Consider the following 22609-nt stretch of genomic DNA (forward strand, 5'->3'; position numbering starts at 1 on the left):
ACAATGGCCTTCTGAGATAGCCTCTGTAACCCCCGGTTTACAAATACAGAAACTGACTTTGCAGATTTAATCCCCCTGGTGGGCCCAAGATTTAATTTTTTCCATTTTCCTATCCAAATTGGGCTTTTTTCCATTACGCATCTGATCTCATTTCAATTCGCATTTCCTTGCGTATCTCTGTACCACTCAAAATTCGCCATCACAGCGTTCACTGGCTTTAGGACAATTGCAGATTTAATTGACCCGCTACTTGTCTGTGCTTTCTTGAGGTCAGGAACTGTAAATATTTTGGTCATTTCTGTGATTCTTGTGCCTGCCACATGGTATTGAATAACAAATGTCGAATAAACGAGGGAATGTGCCAAGGACTCAGATATCTGCAACCTCAAAACTGGTGCTCTTACCAGCAAAGCCACTTGTATACCCTGATTTTAAGGATGCTTCCAGATGGTGTGGACTGTTTGCTCAGAGAGGTGAACTCAAGTTTGTTAATTTTCCTGTGTCTGTCTGTCTGTGTGTCCGTGTGGGTTGTACATGTGTGTGTAAATGATTTCGAACGTTATTATTGGGACCAGATCTTTCCAGTTTAGTATCATGGAGGTAAAATTATGGTGGGAGCCAAAAGGAAGCCATCTTCCCTTAATATTGGCTTTACTCTGATGGTTTAAGGACTATAACCGATGTCTTTGTAATCGTTTAGGACAAGCACTATAGCAAATCATGTTTATTTGTAGTTGTTCACTGAAAACCAAACGTGTACAAATCTGCCGAGTTCCCCTTCCTTTTACCCCTTCTTTCTCCTTCCCTTTTCCCTCTTATTTTCTTTTTCTTTTGTTTCCTCTCCACTTCTAACACTAAGGACTTGAAACTTTTGATGAAGATCACCTCTCCGAGTTTCTTCACCTGTACCATGAGGATAATGCATCCAGCCTACCGAGGCAAGGATTAAATAAGCGAATGTATGTGGAGTACCCAGCCTGTGGGATGCCAGTCACCTTTCCCATCCAGCCTTGAAAGTTGATGGAGACTTTATACACACCAGGTTCCGTTCTAGGCTCTTTTTTCCCAAAGATGGGTATAAGGCATAAATAACTTTTGTCCGAGGAAGAGAGAATAATTCGGGAACAGAGATGTGGCTAGTTTTCATTTTTATTTTGTTTTCTTTGGACTTGTCCTCGAAAGAAGAATCATATTGCCATTCTCATTGTAGATACGTAAGAGTCTTTAAAAGAATGACCTAGATTTTAACATCAGGGTGTTTCCTCAGCTAGGTTTTCTTTGACTGGCAGAGCAGCACGGATTCCCTTTCTCTGAGAACCAAGTGATACTCTTCCCTTGCCAAGGGAGGGATGGCAGGGAGAGGAAGAGAAATAGAGATGCCCCATGAAACGGTCATGACGAAAGTCATTCGATGGCTCCCCAGTGCTGTCAGAGGTCAAGGCCAAGGTCTACACACAGACTCAGTGGTATACCTGCTCTGTTTACCAAACACACCGATTGATTCCAGGGTGTGCCATAGCGGGACAAAACAGATTAAATGGATGTCTTAAGGAAAAAAACATAGCAACTTAGGAATCAAAGACTAGGCTATGGATTTCTTGACTCAAACTGCTAGATGTTTGTATAGGGACACAGGGTGACAAATCATTGTATTCCCCCAGAGAGCTCATTCTCTCCCTGAACAGGTGGAGGTAGGTACCTGAGAGTCAGCCAAGTGAGGTTGAAAACCTAAGGCCAGTTACTTCCTCGCCAGGAGAACGAAGCTCACTCCTTAGGCAAGAAAGGCTGTGCTTTTCTTCATAGGTTCACCAGGAATACAGGTTCCAAGGCCATGCTGAATGAGTTCAGATCCTAATTCTGCCAGTTATTACCGAGGCGATTATGCGCAATAAGCTATTGATATCTCTGTGTCTGATTTTCTTCATCGTTAGAAATGAGGATGTTAACAGTGCTTAACTCCCAGAATTGCTGTAAGAATTAAACAAGGGGACTGATGTAGAGTCACATGGAGAGTGTCTTGTAAACACCCAATAATGTGAGCTGTGACGATTGTCGGCAAAATGGAGATAATAACATAATTCACGTTATTGGCATTAAAATCCAATAAAAGAGTGGATGCCGAATTCCTTTTAAAGCCTCAAAGTACTGAATGAATATAAAGTATTATCACTTGCCTTATTATTTTTACACATCTAAGTGATTAGAGTACCTCAACAGCTATTATTTCCATTATCACTAACTTACATAAAACGAGTGGGTTGGCCCACACCATTTCTAATCCTCATCTTAGTTTTGACATCCTCTCACATCCCAGTTGTCAAACAGCAGCCGATTTAAAGAGCACATTTTAAGCATACAATGAGCTACGGCCTATGATTTCCTATTTGGCATTAAAAAAAAAATCTACCCAACTAAATTGCTGCTACTATTTTGGGGGAGAAACATGTCAGGACTTAATTAGCTGGTACCATCAGAAAAAGGAGCATCTCTAATATGTGGATGAAATAAGCAGGACAATAAATTATTCATTTCATCAATTAGTCATGCTTTGTTAAATTTCATTTAGTAAGTTTTTGCTGAACAATCTCTATGTGTATCAGGTCTTGACCAAATAGAGGTACCGGAGAGAGAGAGAACACAATCAACGGAGGCTGAAAATGTTGCCCTATCATAATGCTATACGTGCCAAAAATATTTATGGCCCATTTCTCAATAGTCTCTTCTTCTCTTTTATTTTCCTTAAGCTTGTTTTTCGCCCCTTTGCAATGCTTTCCAGTAGCATTCCACTATAAAACCCATGAGGAATATCAGAAGGTTTATAAGGAGATAATAGTTCCTCTTGTTCTATGGTTATAGAGGAGACAGTACTCTGCATGGTTCTGAAGAAACAGTGGTTTGAAATATTTACCAAATGCCAGGTGTATACTTCAGTCAATCGTGGAGACTTACAAGAAAATGTAGAATCCTGTTCTCTCTTTCTGGTATTAAATATATCTCAGCAATGCAGCATTAGCCTTAATTCACAGCCTTAGGGATAGACAGATAGGTAAATGAACCAAGGAGATTCCAGATGTAGACCCACACATATCTGGTCAATTGATTGTTGACAAATTTTCCACGGTAGTTTTTTGGAGAGAAGAGAGTTGATCTAAAAATGGTGTTAAGATGAGGGGCATTGGGTGGCTCAGTCAGTTGAGTGTCTAACTCTTGATTTTGGCTCAGGTCATGATCCCAGGGTTGTGGGATTGAGCCCCATGTGGGGCTCTGCACTGAGGGTAGAACCTACATAGTACTCTCTCTCTCTTTCTCTCTCTCTCTCTCTCTCTCTCTCTCTCTCTCTCTCCCTCTTCCCCCACCCTCTCTCTGCCCCTCTCCCCCGCTCACACTCTCTCTAAAATAAAAATAAATGAAAAAATGACCAATGGTGCTAAGATGACTGAAAATCCATTTGCAAAATCAAACTGAACCTTGACCCTTACCTCACATCTTATGCCAAAACGAATTCGAAATAGATCCACTGCTTGAGATGTAAAAGCTAAAACCATATAAATTCTAGAAGAAAACATAGGAGAAATATCTTTGTAACTGTGGATTAGTAAAAAAAAAAATAAAATAAAATTGGAATGTGTTCCCCCACTCACACACAGATAGATCAACGGAGTTGGAAGCCTTATGGGCCCAAGCTATTTGAATAGCGGACTTTCCTCAAATCCCTAGGTCACCTCTAAGCTGTGCAGAAACAAGACAAGCCCTAGAAAGCCAGGATAAAAACACCTGAGCAGACACACCTGTAGCCATACATGTGGGGGGTAGAGACTATGCAATTAAAATCCAAGCAAGTTCCTAAAAAAAAAAAAAGAAAAGAAAACATAATGGCAATGAAGAAAATACTCTTAATTTCTTTTCAAAGCACAGAATTATTTAGATCAATACTTATCCTGCCGAATTTGAATTGTTGGCCTTATCTGATATATAAACATTGCCACGGTATTATAAATGTGAAAGGTGTTTATAACATAGAGGTGTTATAAGCATGAAAATAATAGTACAATGGGGGAGGAAAGAAATAGAGCCATATTGTAGCAAAGTTTATATTTTTATCAAAATTAAATGTGTGTTATCCTGAATCGATTGTGTATTTTAGACCCTGTCTGTAGGAAATTAGCCATATCCCTAATGGCTAGTTACAGTGAACATCATTTCATAGGCTGATTTGCCATCTCTGTGTCTTCGGTGAAATGGCTGTTCATGTCTTTTGTCTATTTTCTAATTAACTTGTTTGACTTTTAACATTCAGTTTTAAGATTTCTTTATATATTCCAGATACTCGTTCTCTGTTGGGTATATAGCTTTTGTATTTTATTCCAGTCCATACCTTGCCTTTTCATGGTCCTCACATGGGCTTTCACAGAGAAAAAGGTTTTAATTTTGATGAGGTCCCATTTATCAGTTTTTCCTTTTATGGACCATGCCTTTTGTATAAAGTCTATGATCACATTGCCCCGTCCTTAATCTCAAAGATTTTCTCCTAAGGTCACTTTGTTGTTGTTGTTGTTTTGTTGTTGTTGGGTGGTTTTGTTTTGTTTTGTTTTGTTTTTGTCTTTGAATCATCAGCACCTATCAAAGTACTAAATGAATGTTTTGGTGAAATTCCACAATGGCTTATTCATTCTTTGAATAAACAAATTTATTGGCTACCACAATATTCTAGAAAATGCACTGTGGGAACAAATCCAACAGCAGTGATTGCTCAGATTCTCTACAGGATGGACAGTCTTTAGAAATGAGGCAATCCTGTTGCAAGGGGAAATAGGGGACTTGTCCTGAGGTATAGAAAGTTCATGGCTTATATTTAGATTGTATCATTGTAAGGACATTTCAAATTTCTTGAGGATGGAAAGATGTTCTGAGGGAGACTATGCAAAGGGTTTTGTCACCATTCTGCATACACCTGAGACACCCCCTGTCACTGCCACTGTTGAACAAAATGGCGGCAAATGGAAGCTTGGAACCACAGAGGAGGCTTGAGTCAGAAATTCTGCTTCTGTCTCCAGTGAGGTGAGTTTTGAATAAAGACTCAATTTGAAATAGAGGGGAGAGTACCCCCTTCTCTGTTCTTGAGATGCCAGATGGTTGGATTATTTATAACAACTGACCTGAATCCTCCTGTCAGCCTAGCGTTGCTTGAAGAGCTGTCGGTAAAGTGGAGGAAGATGTTCTCTACTTAAACATCACTGAGGGCTGCCTGCTCATCTCCCACTTCTAAGCTACAGCGTAGGTTGGAATGGAAGCAGGAACACAGGCACAGGACGACGCTACCTTTCAGTTATTGTGGCAAGAGTCATAATTGCCAGTCCCCATCCATCCAGAAAGCAGCTTATTTTTTGGATATAATGCAATAGAATAAATTCTTTCTTTTTCTTTTTCTTTCTTTCTTTCTTTCTTTCTTTCTTTCTTTCTTTCTTCCTTCTTCCCTTCTTCCCTTCTTCCTTCCTCCTTCCTTCCTTCTTCCCTTCTTCCCTTCTTCCTTCCTCCTTCCTTCCTTCTTCCCTTCTTCCTTTCTTCTTCCTTCCTCCCTTCCTTCCTTCTTCCTTCTTCTCTTCTTCCTTCCTTCTTCCCTTCTTCCCTTCTTCCTTCCTTCTTCCCTTCTTCCTTCCTTCCTTCTTCCTTCCTTCCTTCCTTCCTTCCTTCCTTCTTCCCTTCTTCCTACCTTCCTTCCTTCCTTCCTTCCATGAGTATTCATCTCTCTTGTTTTTTGCTGTTTTTAAAAATATTTTTCAAGAAATATTGTCATAGGTCTGTTTATAGAAATTAATCTACATCCCCCTCCCACATGACTCAGTTCCTGGAAACAATAAGTCTACACTTCACCTTGAATAGAGTAAGGGCTGAGAGTAGCAGATCCTTCTGCTTGTGAGGGAAAAGTGGATTTAAATATACATGCATACATACATACAGACGTATTTATGCATGAATAGAGAGAGGTACATATGTATATACATACATAGCAATAGTTGTTCTAGAAGAATCAAGATGTGAGCTGTTGAGAGGATACAGATTAGGAAGCAGCCGTTTCTTCCAGAAATGAATAAATCTTCCAAAAAGGAAGCTGATATTTGAATTTGACATTAAGAGATTGTCAGGAGTATGCTTGGACATCAGGAGAGGAATTTCCTAGTAGAAGTAGAAGCAGACAGAAAGGTAGGATAAACTGAGTAATTTGTGATTCTTTCCATCAGTCCAGAGACTGGAGTATGTAGTGAGCAGTGGTGAGACATAAGATCAGAGAGATGTGGAAACCTTAGATCAAGGTCGGACTTTGTTTAAATCTTTATTTATTTTTGAGAGAGAGACAGAGTGCGAGCAGGGGAGGAACAGAGAGAGAGAGGGAGACACAGAATCCGAAGCAGGCTCCAGGCTCCGAGCTGTCAGCAGAGAGCTCGACGCGAGGCTCGAACTCACAAACGGGGAGATCATGACCTGAGCTGAAGTCGGCCGCTTAACCTCCTGAGCCACCCAGACGCCCCTCAAAGTCAGTCTTCTATCTCATCTACACGGAATAGTATGGAACCCCCTGAAGTCTGTGAACGTAGGAGAAGCCAGTTCCAATGTGACTCTTAGAAGACCACTCTGGGTCTGCAAACCAGCACGCGCTTTTAAGAGACTATCTCATCACATCCCAAAAGAAAGGACCACCTCTCCCTTTAAAAAAATAATGACTACTATTTGCCAACACCTCTGAGAATATTGTCCAGCCCCTCCTCCCCTAACCTCTTGCCTAAATCTGTCTTTTCCTGGAGTCTCTGGTGTTTGTCCTCTTAACTGGTTAACACCCGTTTTGTCTCTCCTTTCAGGTTGTTATTAGACTGACCAATAATCCACATGTGGCTCAGGCTTGCCGTATTATATCAGCTCTCCCTCTCTTGCAAGCTGTGCCTCCTGTGGTCCTGTCCCACCCCAACTCAGGGCTGCTTTCGGGACGATAAGAATGTCTGGCCAAGAGATACAAATAGACACCAGCAGTGAGATGCATTGCAGCAGGAATGGACTGAAGAAATAATAATGTGACTTTCATATTTGAGTAACTGTATTGAGCCATTATCGCCCTTTCTTAGAAAAACATTCAAAGTCAATATTATTGTCATCAGTTCCATTTTATGGAACGAGGAAACTGGGAAAGGCTACCTTTCTACAGTTAATCAGAATGAACTCAGAAAGGTTAAATAACCTGTCCAAGTTTACACAGTAAGTAATTGTATGCCTGGGATTTGAACAACAGTCCGGTCAGTGGGTTCTCAACTACAGTGCTGCATCTGGAGATTTCCACGAAGGTCTAGGGAGCTGAGACGGGAGGAATGGCCGTGAAGAGAAAAGTCTTTGCCTGAGAAAGCATTTTGGGTAGAATATGTAGGAACTAATGTCCAGCCTCCTGACAGTGGGGCCATTTCGGCAAATGATCACGAGGGTTCTGGACACAACGGGAGAGTGGTAGGCTCAGCTAGGGTCCAAAGAGCAGCTGGCAGCAAGCTATCCAGGGAGGGCAAGGGGCATACTGTGGGAGACTCGGGCAACTGCTGGCCTTCACTTCGGCACTGCCCATTTTCCCCCAACAAGCAGGAAGATCTTTCTAAGCGTAACAGCGAGCATGCTGTAACTCTGTTCACAAATTTGCAGTGTCCTCCCCAAATGGCTTGGGGCTTGGGACCTACACCAAGCTTCTGAATAAGACCTAGACTCAGCTTCTCGATTCTCAGTGAATCCCTTGATACGATCTTGTTGCAATGCAGATTCTGACTCAGGGGGTCTAAAGTGGGATCCAGAATTCTACATTTCTGACTTGCACCAAGGGGATGCTCATGCTTCTGGTCCACAGACCACACTTGGCTTATTAAGGACTAACTCCTGCTTGCCTTCAGAGCTTCCTCGGTGGATGCTGCCCCTTACCCTCCACCACACTGAACTTCTCCCAGTCTTATGGATGTGCTGAGCTCTTTCCTGGCTTCATGCCTTGGCTGTGCGTGCTATTCCCTCTGGCTGGAACTTTCTTCATCTAGCTAACTCCTCGTGTCTTCAAGCTCAGCTCAGATGTCGCTTCTTCCAGTAAGCCTTCCCTGTTTCTCTAAGACTGAATATATACTTGCTATTTTGCCCCCAAAGTACCCTGGAGAATACCACTTAAGGCACTGAATTATAATTAGCTGTTTTCTAAAATATCTATCTATCCATTATTACATCGACTACGGACATGCGGCTGAAGATACTGTCCGTCAGGTCTCACTGCACATTTCTGTCAAAGTCAGTTACACTTGCTATATCTATAGATAGAGATAGAGATAGAGATAGATGATACAGATGATATAGATATAGATATAGATATAGATATAGATATAGATAGATATAGAATCTCCATCCTCTGGATACCTATGATGTGTAATCTCCATGACATTTCTTCTTTCAACCTCAGAGTCCGGAAAAGTACCTGACCTATGAATAGTACTCAATAAATGTGTCGAACGAATGAAACGAAGGGTGGCTGCATCTTTGTCATTGAGTTAGCCATCACCTGGGGGTCTAGTCACAGACAGGTAGAACTCAGTTACTGGTCACGACTCAGCACAAGTCTCCAGAATATAGGAAACATGAGACAGTTTAGTACAAGGCGTTAGTCCTAAAGAGTAGGAGTTGGAAGGAAGTCCAGCCCATATCCTGGACCAACATGGAGTGGAGGAGGGGTCTGGAAAGAGAGGCATGACCTGTGAATCACTATGGTGCTTGACCTTCATGAAGAATTGAAACACTGCCTGGTCTCCGTGGGGGATAATATGGAAATTATCCCCCAAATTGGGAAACCGAAGGGGTCGGGATGTATCCTTTCTTTGTCCAGACTGGTGCTGGATCTTTCGGGTTTCCATCTTTCTAGCAAATGTTATCAGAGGACCCGCTAAAGGGGTCGAAAATGGTATTGCAGAGGAAATGGGATTGTGCGGAGGAAGAACACAGATGAATGAAAAGCTCTCCTGGAAGAATTTTCTAACTAATAAAAATGTCCCAGAAAGGAATGGAATGCCTAGGGAGAAAAACCACTTGCCTAAAAATATGAATAAATTCTGTTCTGGGTGGGGCATGTTTAATTAGAGGGATTCAATCTTCAGAATTCAAATAGAGACAAGGAGAAAGAGAGGGGAGGTTTAGACCACATACGCTGATGTGTTTGGCACAGTGCCTGCCCCAACGGAGGTGCACGGTAAATATTTCTTGAGTTACATTTAATGGACAGAAATCCTAGGAGGTAATAGATTCCTTTTATTTCTCGGTTGAGTAATCACTGAAGTGGAAGAAACTCTTGAAATTTCCTCAGGAAAGAAAAAAAATAAATGGCTCTATCTGATACAGAATTAAGTAATTCTTATTTTTGCCACATGTAGTAGCTTCTTTACCTGTTCTTACATTCTGACTTTCAAAGTAGCCTAGAAAGTAAATTTATCTGGCATAGGCCCAATTTTAGGTTTTAATAAGTCTATTGTCTTTTCTGAAGCCATCCAACTAGCTAAAGGCACAAATATGATTGAAACACAAGACCAGCATCGCCCCAGAGCACCATGGGTCTTCATTTCCTTTACGTAGATGCAGTCGATAGCGAGAATAGGCTATTTCAGTCCAGTGGGCTAAATGCCGTGGCCCATATTGAAAGATGTTCTGTGATACAGTTTTATGAAGTCCATTATTACATCGACTACGGAGATGCGGCTGAAGATACTGTCCATCAGGTCTCACTGCACATTTCTGTCAAAGTCCGTTACACTTGCTGGGTACTTTCCCTGTTTTGACCACAAGGACTTAATCAGAACTATTTTCTTATACAGCTGCTAGAAGTCCTAGAGCCTTGTACATGGTCTGCCCCATTCTTGCAGGAGCCAATACGGGGCATTTATGGAAGTCAAGTTTCCGTTAACCTCACTGCTGCTTTATGTCGTATCTGCGCTCTACTCACTCTCTTCTCTCTCCTATTTCATTTCATTTTGTCTTTTGGTATTTTATATAATCTTATAACCTACTCAGTTCTAACATCTAACATTTTGGCAAATGTTAACCACCCTCCTCATACTGGACCCAATACCTGACCACTATGAATTCTTCAGAACCAAGAATGACAATGTGCTCATTAACTCAGTTTTCACCCACACACTTCAACTGAGAGAATTAAAACTGTGCCAATTTAATAGTGACTCGTAAATTTGTGCTTGTCCTTGGCAAGACTTCCCCTGAGTCAGCTCTCTTTGCCTCGGTATTCAGATTGGCCAATTCCAGTCATCACTGGAGAGAATTAGATTTCATCATGGTATGCTTGGGCGAACACACGACCTTGATTGACAGAGTTCATCTGTAACATGGAGTCCTGCTATACGTGGCAATAGGACACCTGGTACTTTAAGAATCTCACTCTTGACAATTTCTTTCATTCTGTAGTAAAACCTTAATTGGATGCAGTTTGCATGTGTGTTTTGTTTATTCATTGGTTCAACACATTTTATTGCATACCATGGGCAAGATATTGTGCTCAGCACTTTTTCAGTTCAAATAAGTGAGAAAACAGGACCTCCGGTCACCAAGCAACTCTACCCGTGGCCACACTGGACCAGATTATTATTTTTTTTAATTAGCTGAGAAAATTCTAGTCGCATCACCAAAATGAACCCAAAGGCGGAAAGGAAGTGAATCAGCTCCTCAGAAAAGCGTCCAGTCTCTAGGGGCCCTTGCAGTGTTTCAGCAGTAACTCTGTAAACTTTCATTTGGAACCAATTGTTTAGCAGTTAATAAAGAACGCCGATGACTAACCCATCCGAGCAGCTCAGTGACAAGCCCAGCTGCTCAAGAGGGGGAGTTAATAGCTCCCTGGACAGTTCTGACTTAAAGGTTAATGCATTCAGCATCCAACCTCGAAGTCACAGACATGTAACCATAATCTTCTCATTTTTAAATTATGGAGTGTCACCAAAATATATGGAATGCACTTGAAGACTCACTTGGGAAAGATTGCTAGAGCTAAAGTATACAAACAACAAAAACAAAATCACTAGAGCAAAGTTACAGCATGGTCGGTGGAAGAGACGGAACGTCAATTCAGGAGAAGACGCATCGAGATCAGAATCCCAACTCTGTCGTACACGTGCTGTGGGACCTTGGGCAAGTCAATTAACCTCCTCTCACCCTTGATTGCATCATCAGTAAAGATGGTTGTAACAATCACGGTCTTGTGTGGTGGATTGCAAAAATGAAATTTTCCATCATTCCTTGTATTATTATGACTTTTTTGCCATGTGATGTTGCAGCAACTCCTATGAAAATGTGGAATCTATCTTTCTGCCTTTGGATCCAGGGTGGCCTTACGACTGGCTCCGGCCAATAGAATGCAGAGAAAGATACTCCGTGCCAATTCTGAACCCAAGCTTCAAGAGGAACTGAAGATTTCTACCAATTCTTTTGTAATGCTGCTGCCACTATAGGCACAAAACTGGTGACCCTGCTGGATATCAACGCATGGGTCCCAGATAACCTCTGCTGACTAGTAGGCGGTAGCAGCTAGTTGGCAGATATATGAGCGAGACCATCAGGGTTGGTCATCTACTGCTGCAAAGAACTCTAAAACTTAGTGACATTTTAAAAAATTAATTATCTCTCACATAGCTGCGTGTTGATTGGGTTCAGCTGGGTTTTCTTCTGTTTCACTTGATGCTGTCTGGAACTAGTTATTTGGGAGCTCTCCTGGAATGGAAAACATCCTAAATGACTCACTTAGATGTCTAGATGTCAGGTGCCTCAGAAGGGAAGGCTGAGATGATGGGGCAAATGGTATCCCTCCTTTCCCCTCCTCTCTCTCTCCTCCCTTCCTCCCTCCCTCTCTCCCTCCCTCCTTCCTTCCTTCCTTCCTTCCTTCCTTCCTTTTCTCTTCTTCCTTCTTTCTCTTTTCCTCCCCATTGTCCCCCTCCTCCTCCCCCCTCCTCCTCCTCCCTCCCGTCCTCCTCCTCCTCCTCCTCCTCCTTCTTCTTCTCCTTCTCCTTCTCCTTCTTCTTCCTCTTCCTCTTCTTCTTCTTCTCCTCTCTCCTTCTCTCTCCCCTGCCTCACTCTTTCTCAACTCAAGGCCTCTCCATGTTACCTTTCTGTTGTATCCCCATGCAATCTTTCCAGCATGACCACTGGAGTCTTTATATGGCAGCCCAGGGCTTTCAAAAGGGTCAAAGTGGAAACTGTCCGGCTTTCGTAAGGCTTAGACTTCAAATCAGCACTGTCACCTTCTCTGCATTCTATTTGTAAAATTAGTCATAGGACCAGCCCAGATTTGAGAGCAACTGTAGGAGGACATGAATACCAAAGGCATAATTCACTGGGGACCACCTTTGAACACTAGCTGTCACAAAATTTGATACTAGCCAGCTCCAGCCTATTGTCTAGGTACCCTAAGACATGAGTAAGTCCAACCAAGATCAGCCAAAACTGGCCCAGAAGATCTGTCCAGTTCAGCCCAGCCAAATATGCCAACCTAAAGAATCATGAGTTCAACACATGGTGGTTGTTATGGAGCAGTTGCTAACTAATACACTCTTCTTGGTGTATCAAAATGTAAGTAATGAAAATGTAAGGAAATATAGTCAATGAAAGCACTTAGAGCCGGCCTCACACATATTAGGTGCTTATTTTTTCATTCAATTATAATGTTAAGAGTGTTTATATGAGCCGTCATTGAAGACGGTAGTTTTGGGTATAACAGTTCCTAACTTGAAGGAAAATTCCTACCTAAGGCAATAGGGAAGAATGTCATTTAGCATAAAAACACCAGATTAATTTATAGCTAACATAGATGAAATATTTAGAAAATAAGACCAGGTGACACAAAATTTACTTCAGGGACAAGACGTTGCCTACCATCATTTTTTTATGCTCACAAGATTCGACCCTGTTTTTCTTCAGGTAGAAGATTCGTGAAAAATACCTGTTGAATTGAGTAGAAGTGCTAGGTTACATAACACAGTAGGTTTTGAAGCTACGGGAATGAACTAGTGGGATGTCAGAGATAACAAAAATGGTAAAAAACAACCCCCAAACAACTAAGTGTTGACAAGGAGAATATATGTTGAGGAAAAGACCATAAGATTCACGAATTCAAACCTGGTTTGAACCTTAGCTGTGCTTCTCTGTGGCCTTGGCACGTAACAACTCCTGTGAAATTCAGTTTTGTCAGCTGTAACGTGGGGCTAATAGTGACTATTATGAAGGGCTATTGAGAAGATTATATACACTGGTTTAAAAAAATCATACTATAGGGCAGACATGCTCTAAAGAATAATGCCATTGCTATTAACAATATTCCCATTTAAATTGTTACCTTAAAAATGTTGCTGAATATTCATTATCCCCCGGATTCTGTTTTTGACTGCACTGGAAAATTAGAGCTCACTCAAGAAATCCACCTCGTGATTCTCACTTATGAAAGCTCTTGGCCTTAGATAATCAATTAGAACCTATTCAACATTTATAGCACGGAGAGCCAGGCACATCCATCAAGTGAAAGGCCAGGGGAGCGACAAGCTCTCAAGGAGGATTGGTCAAAGAGTTATGATTCATAGCAGATACTTGCACTGCTCTCTCAGCAACAGGTACTCTGAAAGGGGACACGACCCTGCCTTCCAGTGGGAGATGGGATTTGTGTTCAGAGGTCAATCCAATTATCTTCGTAGCCTCCCTTGAAAAGAATGAAGGTAGATCGGCACCAGCCTTTATCCATCCGGTTTTTTCAGTGGGCCTGTGGGTGGACAGTCATGGCTGGAGGTTCGAAGCCTTTTGGGAAATTAATAGCAAAATCCCCTTGAGGATGGATAGGGCTGGAGTCTGCAGCTTTCCCTATAACTTGCAGCTCCACAGAAGCTAGTAACTAGTGGATTGGTTGGGGTTGGGGGGGTGGGCGCGGAGTCATGAGCCCTGGATGGATTTCCCCCAGATCTCAGAAAAGCCTGGATTTTTACCTATGAGAGGCACAGAGAAGTATCAAGCTTAGACCTTTTAGCAGGAGCCGGTTCTCAAAGTTGTTATTTGAAGGGTGTGTGTGTGTGTGCATGCGTGTCACAGAGAGAAAGAGAGAAGGAAATGGGGGTGGGGGGTGGGGGGTGGAATAATGTCCTCTAAGCTCTAGTGCTCTACTCTGAAGGGACACACCATTGTGGCTGCCCTTAGGCTCCAAGACAAGTATTGCTTACCAGCAGTATGGCCCGGAGGGAGGTGACCTCTCTGAATTTATTTCATCATGTATAAAATGAAGATAATAACTTTCAAGAAGGGATGCTTAGGAGACAATTACTCACAAGGTATTAGGGGGAGAAGCTCCAAATCGCTTCCTGGCCTAGAAGGAAAAACGAGCTTGGGTCTTCAGCTATTACATTTCTTTTTAAAACAAATATAAGGTGAAGCTATGTTCATGACCCTGGGGAAAGGATATAAATGAATTATTTGTGCTTGATAAAATCTGTGCCTTCCCGAAAGCACTTTCAAAGTCTCAGCCATTCCCTGGGGCAATTATGGGGACTAGGGATTTTAAGATACCCCAGAGAAGAGGAAATGGAGAACCTACCTCCTTTCCCTTTTAAAAATCAGCATGATGAGCATTTCTCTGTTGAATTATAATTGTCCACAAGTGGCCTATCTGCAGGAAAGAACTCCACGCCCCCACGGAGGAGTCAGGGCAGCATATCTGAACCACTCATACATGCTCAACACCAAGGTGTTGGAGTTTCACGTCACGTAGGATGGGCTGGAAGCCCTCCTGCACCCTGGCTCAGCATCATGCTTTGGGATAATTACTAAATGTCCAGGTGAGAACAAAAAGGACCACAATGTGGCTCAGATGTGATACTCCACTGTGAGAATCAGAGGGAATGAGATGAACTCAGGCATCAGTACAGCAACAGCCCACACAAAGCAGGACCCATGTGGCCACAACCAAAGCCATTGTTATTAGACCTGTACCACTTTCTGTTTTTCTCCCTGCCTTTTGTTTGGAACATTTGAGACTGAGAAAGCTCCCAGAATAATTGGAAAATTTCAGGCCTGGAGGACAGTTTGTAAATACCGGAATTTCTGCTAACAAAGGCAAGTGGAGGTCCAAGGACCTGATTGGAAAACAAAGCAGATACATTAATATTTACAGTCCTGACAATAAAATGGATCAATTAACCGCACGGATATTAGGTTTAAAGCACCCAGCACTTGCATGTGTGAGATAAATTGTAGACATTGTCTCTACTCCTACTCTCAAAATCATAGGTATCCGTGAGTGTAATTTGATTCTCTAGCTCAGTCTTAGAACAAGGCAGGAGTAAAGCAGAGAGACTCAATGGACAGAGATGTCAACATTCATTAGGGTTAATAGTTGAAGGTCAAGTACTCTAAGGATATCAAAACATCTTCTCTTTACTCTTTGACAGTAGCAAACACCAGAAGAAGCAATGAGTAAGGGTAGATTGATAGAGAGCTGAAAATATTGACTTTGGACTAAAGTCAAAGCCACAAAGCCCTGACCCCCCCCCCCCCCCCCATCGCAGTCCTGTGGGAGTGGTGGGTATGGCTTCTCTCATGGGGAATCAATCACAGCTACCTGCACAATGTAGCGCTATTCACCAATGGCACAACAGGAAACAGTCATGGTAAAAGCTGCCAATATTTGACTGCCATAATGTTCTGGGCACCATCTTAAACATTTTCAGTGGATTATCTCATTTCAATCACACAGAATCTCATGAGACAGTTATAGTTATTGTCTCTAATTTCAGGTGGGGAAGCCACAGACTAGAGAAGTCTACAGATACGCCATGTCATACCAGTAGTGAATGGTCAAGGCAAGATTTGGACCCAGTCCATCTGGTTGCATCGCCAAGCTCTTAACCCATGGGACGTGGCATCCCCTACATTGAAAGGGCATGGGACTTGTCGTAAGAGGCTCTAGATTTGTATTTTGACCCAGAGCTCTTGGAACAACTGACTTAAAACTCCCTAAGCCTTAGTTTCATGTTTTATGGCTGCAGGATGACAGATAACATAAAACAAGTCTTTATTCTGAGTCTCAGCTTCCTGAGCTGTAAAGGGGAATAACAACATCTCTCTGTCTCTCCCTCTTTCTGCCTTCCTCCCTCGTTTTTTCTTGAAACAGTTGTTATTGACAAGTTTGGATCCCTGACCTTGAGAGGCTCACAGTTAAATAAGGAAACAGATTCACATACAGATGCGATGATATAGAGATGACAAAGAGGGAGTGGCCAATTGGCCCTGATCTGGAAAAGGAGGTGATAGTCAAGGCCTTAAAGAAGAAAGGATCATTCAAACCCATTGACTTTTCACTCTAGATTGACTGGCTTTGAGTCCCACACTCAGTACTCTGATTTTAATAAATTTCCTATCTCTGTTCTAACATGAGACCACAGGCACTCACCCAAATTTATCTCACAGCTGGATTAATAATAAAAATAATATCAACACTCATGTTGTTTAATGAGAAGTTAGACTTGGTAGAATGTAAGAAGAGAGAAGCTGCATGCCTTCTTCCTTCAGCCCCCTTAAAACTTCTCTGTTGAATTATTTGTCCCTTGCCCCTGGAGAGAATCTGGGAGGACCAAATAACATCGAGTTCCAATTACATTAAGCACCGTATCTAGGTGCTCTCAGCTTCAAGAGAAGTTTAATTTCTCCCAGAGAGTTTCCAAAGAATTCTTGGAAATAATAATTCCAAACAATTCCAAATAATTCTTGGGGTGATGTACAGGACGAGTACCGTCCCTTAAGAACAATGGGTCGAACTCCAGTGGTGACCAGTCAATTGTAGGCACTGCCATACTTAGTTCCTGTGGGTTATGGGTAGCACCAGAGGAAATCATAGTCATTATGTCTAACCAGCTCCTCATCAATTCTGCCCGCTCTAGTGAACTCAGCTGGAACATGTAGGTAGTACTTTCCCCTGAGATGACTTTTCCCTTTTCCCTTGAAGAGACTCCCCTTCCATGCTTCCCTTCCCTGGCTCTTTCCTAGCTAGCCCCACCTGTTCATCTAAGCACAGAGCACATTTGAGTCAGAAGGCACCATCATGGGTTATGCTACCATAGTGCCATTTGGACGAGAGAGAAAAGTAAGCATGTTTCACAAGAAGGAAAGGGAATGCCTGTGCCCTTATGCCTCTGCATGGAAACTTTCACCTCCATAAACTATGGGTCCCAGTTCTGATGGCCCCATATGGTCTCAATATGGGCCTCATGTATCATGGCCCCAGTGCAGTCTGAAGGACTCTGGTTTTCTTGACTCTTTTTTTTTTTTTTTTTGCAATAGTATATGAAAGGACAGTTCTTGGGCTGTGTAGAATTCAATCTATGGGCAATTCAGATTCTATCAGAGACTCAGATGATATATATATCCCCTATTAGCTTCAGGAAGTGCCATTGTGACATGCCAGCCCATCTTTTCACACTTTGAAGCTTTTGTTTGTTGTTGTCATGGAGGGTATGTCATCACCCCTTGGAATACCTTAATCATCTTAAGGTTTATTATTAGACATCTGGGGTCACAGCTCTCTTCACGATCCCCTGTGTCATGGCTAGTGAAACTCGGAAGGCACATGAAACCCAACCCGAGTCTTAATTACTTACGTCACGGGTAAAGAAGTAAGGGCCCAAAGAAGAATTCATATTATTTCCTCAGCTTCATTTCCCACAAGGTCTCTCTATTTCAGAACATATACTCCATTCGTGTGAAAAGAAAGTACATAACTCTACGTCAGTGCCCTCCATCTTACTCTGCGCCTTTGCAAATGCGATTTCCTCCGCCAGCAATGTTTTTTTCCTTCTCATACCCTCTCTGATCAACTACGTAACTTACATTCCTCTTTCATGCCTCAACTTAGATTTTACTTCCCTGGAGAATGCTTTCATGGCACCCATCTCCACTGCCTGAATTAGGTGCCCCTCATAAATACTGCCATTGCTCTAAGAATATATCCCCAGCAACGCACTTATCCCTGTGCATTGCGAGGGCCTATTCATGTCTTTGGTTTTCATACCAGCCTGTGATTTCACAGGGAGCAGTGAGCAAGGCTATGTTTTGCTGGCCTCACACAAAGCATGAGCAGAGTAGGGTTTGACTCACTGAATGAAATACTCACTGAAAGACTGAAAAACAGCTCAGGAATTTTGCCTCCTTGTTCGGGAAGCTTGGCTCTTCCTTCTTGGATACTTCCCTTTCAGGACATTGAGAGTCCAGCAGACATAGTATCTAATGCTTGAAAGCAAAGTTTTGTTCACATTCATTTTTAGCCCAGCGTCCTGCATATAGGATACTTTTGAATCTCAATATGATTAATTTTTATTTTTGTAGGTAGCACTGGATGACTATAAAAGCAAGACAGGGGAATGTATATTTAAAGAAGGTATCACAGGGGCGCCTGGGTGGCGCAGTCGGTTAAGCGTCCGACTTCAGCCAGGTCACGATCTCGCGGTCCGTGAGTTCGAGCCCCGCGTCAGGCTCTGGGCTGATGGCTCGGAGCCTGGAGCCTGTTTCTGATTCTGTGTCTCCCTCTCTCTCTGCCCCTCCCCCGTTCATGCTCTGTCTCTCTCTGTCCCAAAAATAAATAAACGTTGAAAAAAAAAATTTAAAGAAGGTATCACAAGGGTGCCTGGGTGGTTCAGTTGGTTAAGCATCTGACTTTGGCTCAGGCCATGATCTCACGGTGCCTGAGTTTGAGCCTCGTGTCAGGCTCTGTGCTGACAGCTCAGAGCCTGGAGCCTGCTTCAGATTCTGTGTGTCTGTCTCTCTCTGTCCCTCCCTCACTCATGATCTCTCTTCCTCTCTCTCTCTCTCTCCCTGTCTCTCAAAAATATGTTTTCACTCATATGTGGATCCTTAACAGAAGACCATGGGGGAGGGGAAGGGGTGAAAAAGTTACAGAGAGGGAAGGAGGCAAATCATAAGAGACTCTTAAATACTGAGAACAAACTGAGGGTTGATGGGGAATGGGGGAGAGGGCAAAGTAGATGATGGGCATTGAGGAGGGCACCTGTTGGGGTGAGCACTGGGTACTGTATGGAAACCAATGTGACAGTAAATTATATTTAATATTAAAAAATCAAAAATAAATAAACATTAAAAAAAGAAGAAAATATCACATACAAGGTGACTTTTGACGTGAGTTTGAGAAATGTCTTAACTTGGGTTCTCTGGAAAATAGAGCCTGAGGTGAGAATTTAGTGCTACTGCCTTATTGGGAAGTACAATCCCAGGGCAGCAAAAATGGGGCAAATAAGAAACGGGACAATCTGACCAGGGGTTAACATCCAAAATGTATAAAGAACTCATACAACGCAACACCAAGAAACCAAATACCCAATTTAAAAAAGGGCAGAGGAACTGACTAGACCTTTGTCCATGGCCAACAGACACGTGAAAAGATGCTCAATATCGCTCATCATCAGAGAAATGCAAATTAAAACCACAATGAGGTTATCATCTCATACAAGTCAGAAAGGCTCAGACTAGTGTCAAAAAGACAAGAAATAGAAAGTATTGTCATGGACGTGGAGGAAAAGGAGCCCTCGTGCACTGTTGGTGGGAATATAAATGGCGCTACTGTGAAAAACAATATGGAGGTTCCTCAAACAATTAAAAATATAAATACCATATGATCCAGTAGTTCTACTACTGGGTATTTATACAAAAAAATGAAAGCACTAATTCCAAAAGATATATGCATCTCTATGTCTATTGCAGCATCATTTACAATAGGCAAGATGGGAAAGCAACCTTAGTGTCTGTTGATAGATGAATGGATAAAGAAGGTGTGGTATATATGCAATATATATAATTATATAATGGAACGTTATTCAGCCATAAAAAAGAACAAAATCTTGCCCTTCAGAGCAACATGAGTGGACCCAGAGGGTATTATGCTAAGTGAAATACGACAAAGAAGGACAAATACCATATGATTCCATTTATCTGTGCATCCTAGAAAACAAAACAAATGAACAAGCGTACACAAAACAGAACACAGTGTCATAAATACAGAGAACAAACTGCGAATGGCCAGCGGGGAAGGGTGAGGGGATGAACAGAATAGGTGATGATTAAAAGGTACGTCCTTCAAGCTATAAAATAAACGAGTCCTGAGGATGAAAAATAGAGCACGGGGGTATGTTCAATAATATTGTAATGACATTGGATGGCAACCATACTTGTCGCGGTTAGCATTAAATAATGTATACAATTGTCGAATCACTATGCAATCACTAATAAAACATTGTGCGTCAACTACGCTTCAGTTAAAAAAAAAGAAGAAGAAACGAGCTAAGCAAAGAGAAGCAAGTACAAAACGATACGTTGCCACATCCACCATGGTTTCTTGGACGCCCTCAGCCCATCACTCCCCAGCTGTCCCTCCTTGGCCACACAGTCTGCCTCTTGGCTGGCAGAAAATCAGAGTTGATGCAGTCCGACGGAGAGAAGACGAGACAAGAATTTATCTGTTAGGTTCTTCCCCTAGTCCTTATTCCTTCGATCAAAGCATGCCCCACAGGTATTTAACTTTCTTGTAACTCCCGGCCCCTCTGGAAGAGAATGGGTACGGTGTTTCAAACAATAAGTGAGGCATAATCGTGACGAGAATTCTTATAATGCATTGGTGTGCAGGACACATTTGGGGACCGGTGAATAATCCAGAATGTTGAGAGAGAAAGCCACATGGGAGGCAGCTGTGGGAGAATGGCGGGAATCCGACCCTGACGGCTTCTAAATGGCACGTAAAGGAGCTGGAAGCAAAGACAGTGCCAAGTGGCTTCTAGCAATATCATAATAGAGCTAACCCTTGCATAGGTCTCACGATGTGCCGGAAAGGGGTAAAGTCAGAGTCTGAATGAAAGCAGACTGGCCCCAAAAGCGTTATCTCTTCACCCCTGTACTGAACCACATCCTTCACGGAGTGTGCGGCAAAGTGATGCAAGGTCAGGTGAGGGGGCCTTCTCAGAGTCTTTGTTTCAATGCTTAATCGATTTACTCAGATGCCAGTGTTTTCTCCAGGAACTGCTGGGGAAAATGTTGCAGTCAAAGCTTGCACCTGTTAATTACTGCACCAAAACGGCAGGGTCCAAAGTCATCATCGTGCGCCGCGGATAATTACAGCCCCACAATTGTAAGGCATCCTCTTGGCGCTTTTTCCACACAAATGTGCAGGCCTGGATGCTAAGCAGGTGATGATGATTTGCAAGAATAATAATAAATGCTGGTGGGGGCACAGGTAATTAAGAGATTTGGGGCTGCAAACAACGTGTTCTGAGCAAGTCTGGAAACAGACCAGGAGAAACTGGGGAGGCTTCCATCCAGGCTAGACTGCATCTGAAAAGACTGACCAGCACATCCGATGAGTGCAATTTCTTTAATGCATGAAGGAGGCAGACGTTAGGATCGGGATGGGGACATTAACACATGCCATTTCCGGTCGAGCAAACAGGCATCCTGTCCACCTCTGGCTGGGCACGCAGGCAGGAAATGAGCAGGACTTGGAGCAAGACGCTGAGGTGAATGGAACGCCATAAACCCATGGCTCATAGACATAATGAGGATGGCTAGAGACATCTGCCAGGCTGGGATGAAAGTGAAGCACCGAAATTAAAACAGATTTTCAAATTTCATTTAGGAACTTGGCATGTTAGTGATCCGAGAAGACAGTGAACCATTCAGAATTTCATGTCCAAAGTCAAGCCTGTTGGCTACCGATATTTCGGGCTTACACATTTTGAAGTCAAGCGGATTCAATGATACCGGACTCCATTTTACCTTCTGACAGATGTGCCCTACATCTGAAACCCTAAATTCATCATAAGAAATCTGTGAGACAAACCTCGAGTGTCTTTGCGAAATTACTAACTTTTAGAACTTTTACAACAGATTTTTAAAATCTTGTTATTACACAGCTATTGTGATCTGAATATTAAGTCAGAAACCTTGCTCAGAGCATTTCGCATAATCTTCGGCCTAACGCTTTGGACGACATGCCATTATTCCCACTTTGTAAGTTAGAAAACTAAGGCTCGAGAAAGTTGAAAACTTCAAGTGAGTAACAGAGTTGACATTCAAATACTTACATTTATCACTTCAAAATTTGTGCTCTTTCTGCTACGTCGTACTCACTTCCTGAGTTCCTTTCCTAGGCAGGTGAGTGCCAAGTTTGGAAAACACCAGTATCAGGTCTTCAAATCTCTCTGGATTATTCTTCACCCCACTTATACCCCTCTCCCTTGGTTCCACCAACTCCTGTGTTCCGGTCTTTCCTTTTTCTTCTTGGTGAAGGACTTAGATTTACAAAATTATTTTGAAGATAGTACAAAGGGTTTCCATATACTTCAAACTCAGTTACCTTCTTATTAATATCTTAGAGTAGGATGGCACATTTGTCACAATTAATGAACCAATGCCAACACCTAATTATTTTTTTAATTATTTTTTTTTAGTTTATTTATTTTTGAGACAGAGACAGAGCATGAACAGGGGAGGGGCAGACAGAGAGGGAGACACAGAATCGGAAGGAGGCTCT

The sequence above is a fragment of the Prionailurus viverrinus genome, chromosome F2 (genome assembly GCF_022837055.1).
Source record: "Prionailurus viverrinus isolate Anna chromosome F2, UM_Priviv_1.0, whole genome shotgun sequence".
NCBI classification, from domain to species: domain Eukaryota; kingdom Metazoa; phylum Chordata; class Mammalia; order Carnivora; family Felidae; genus Prionailurus; species Prionailurus viverrinus.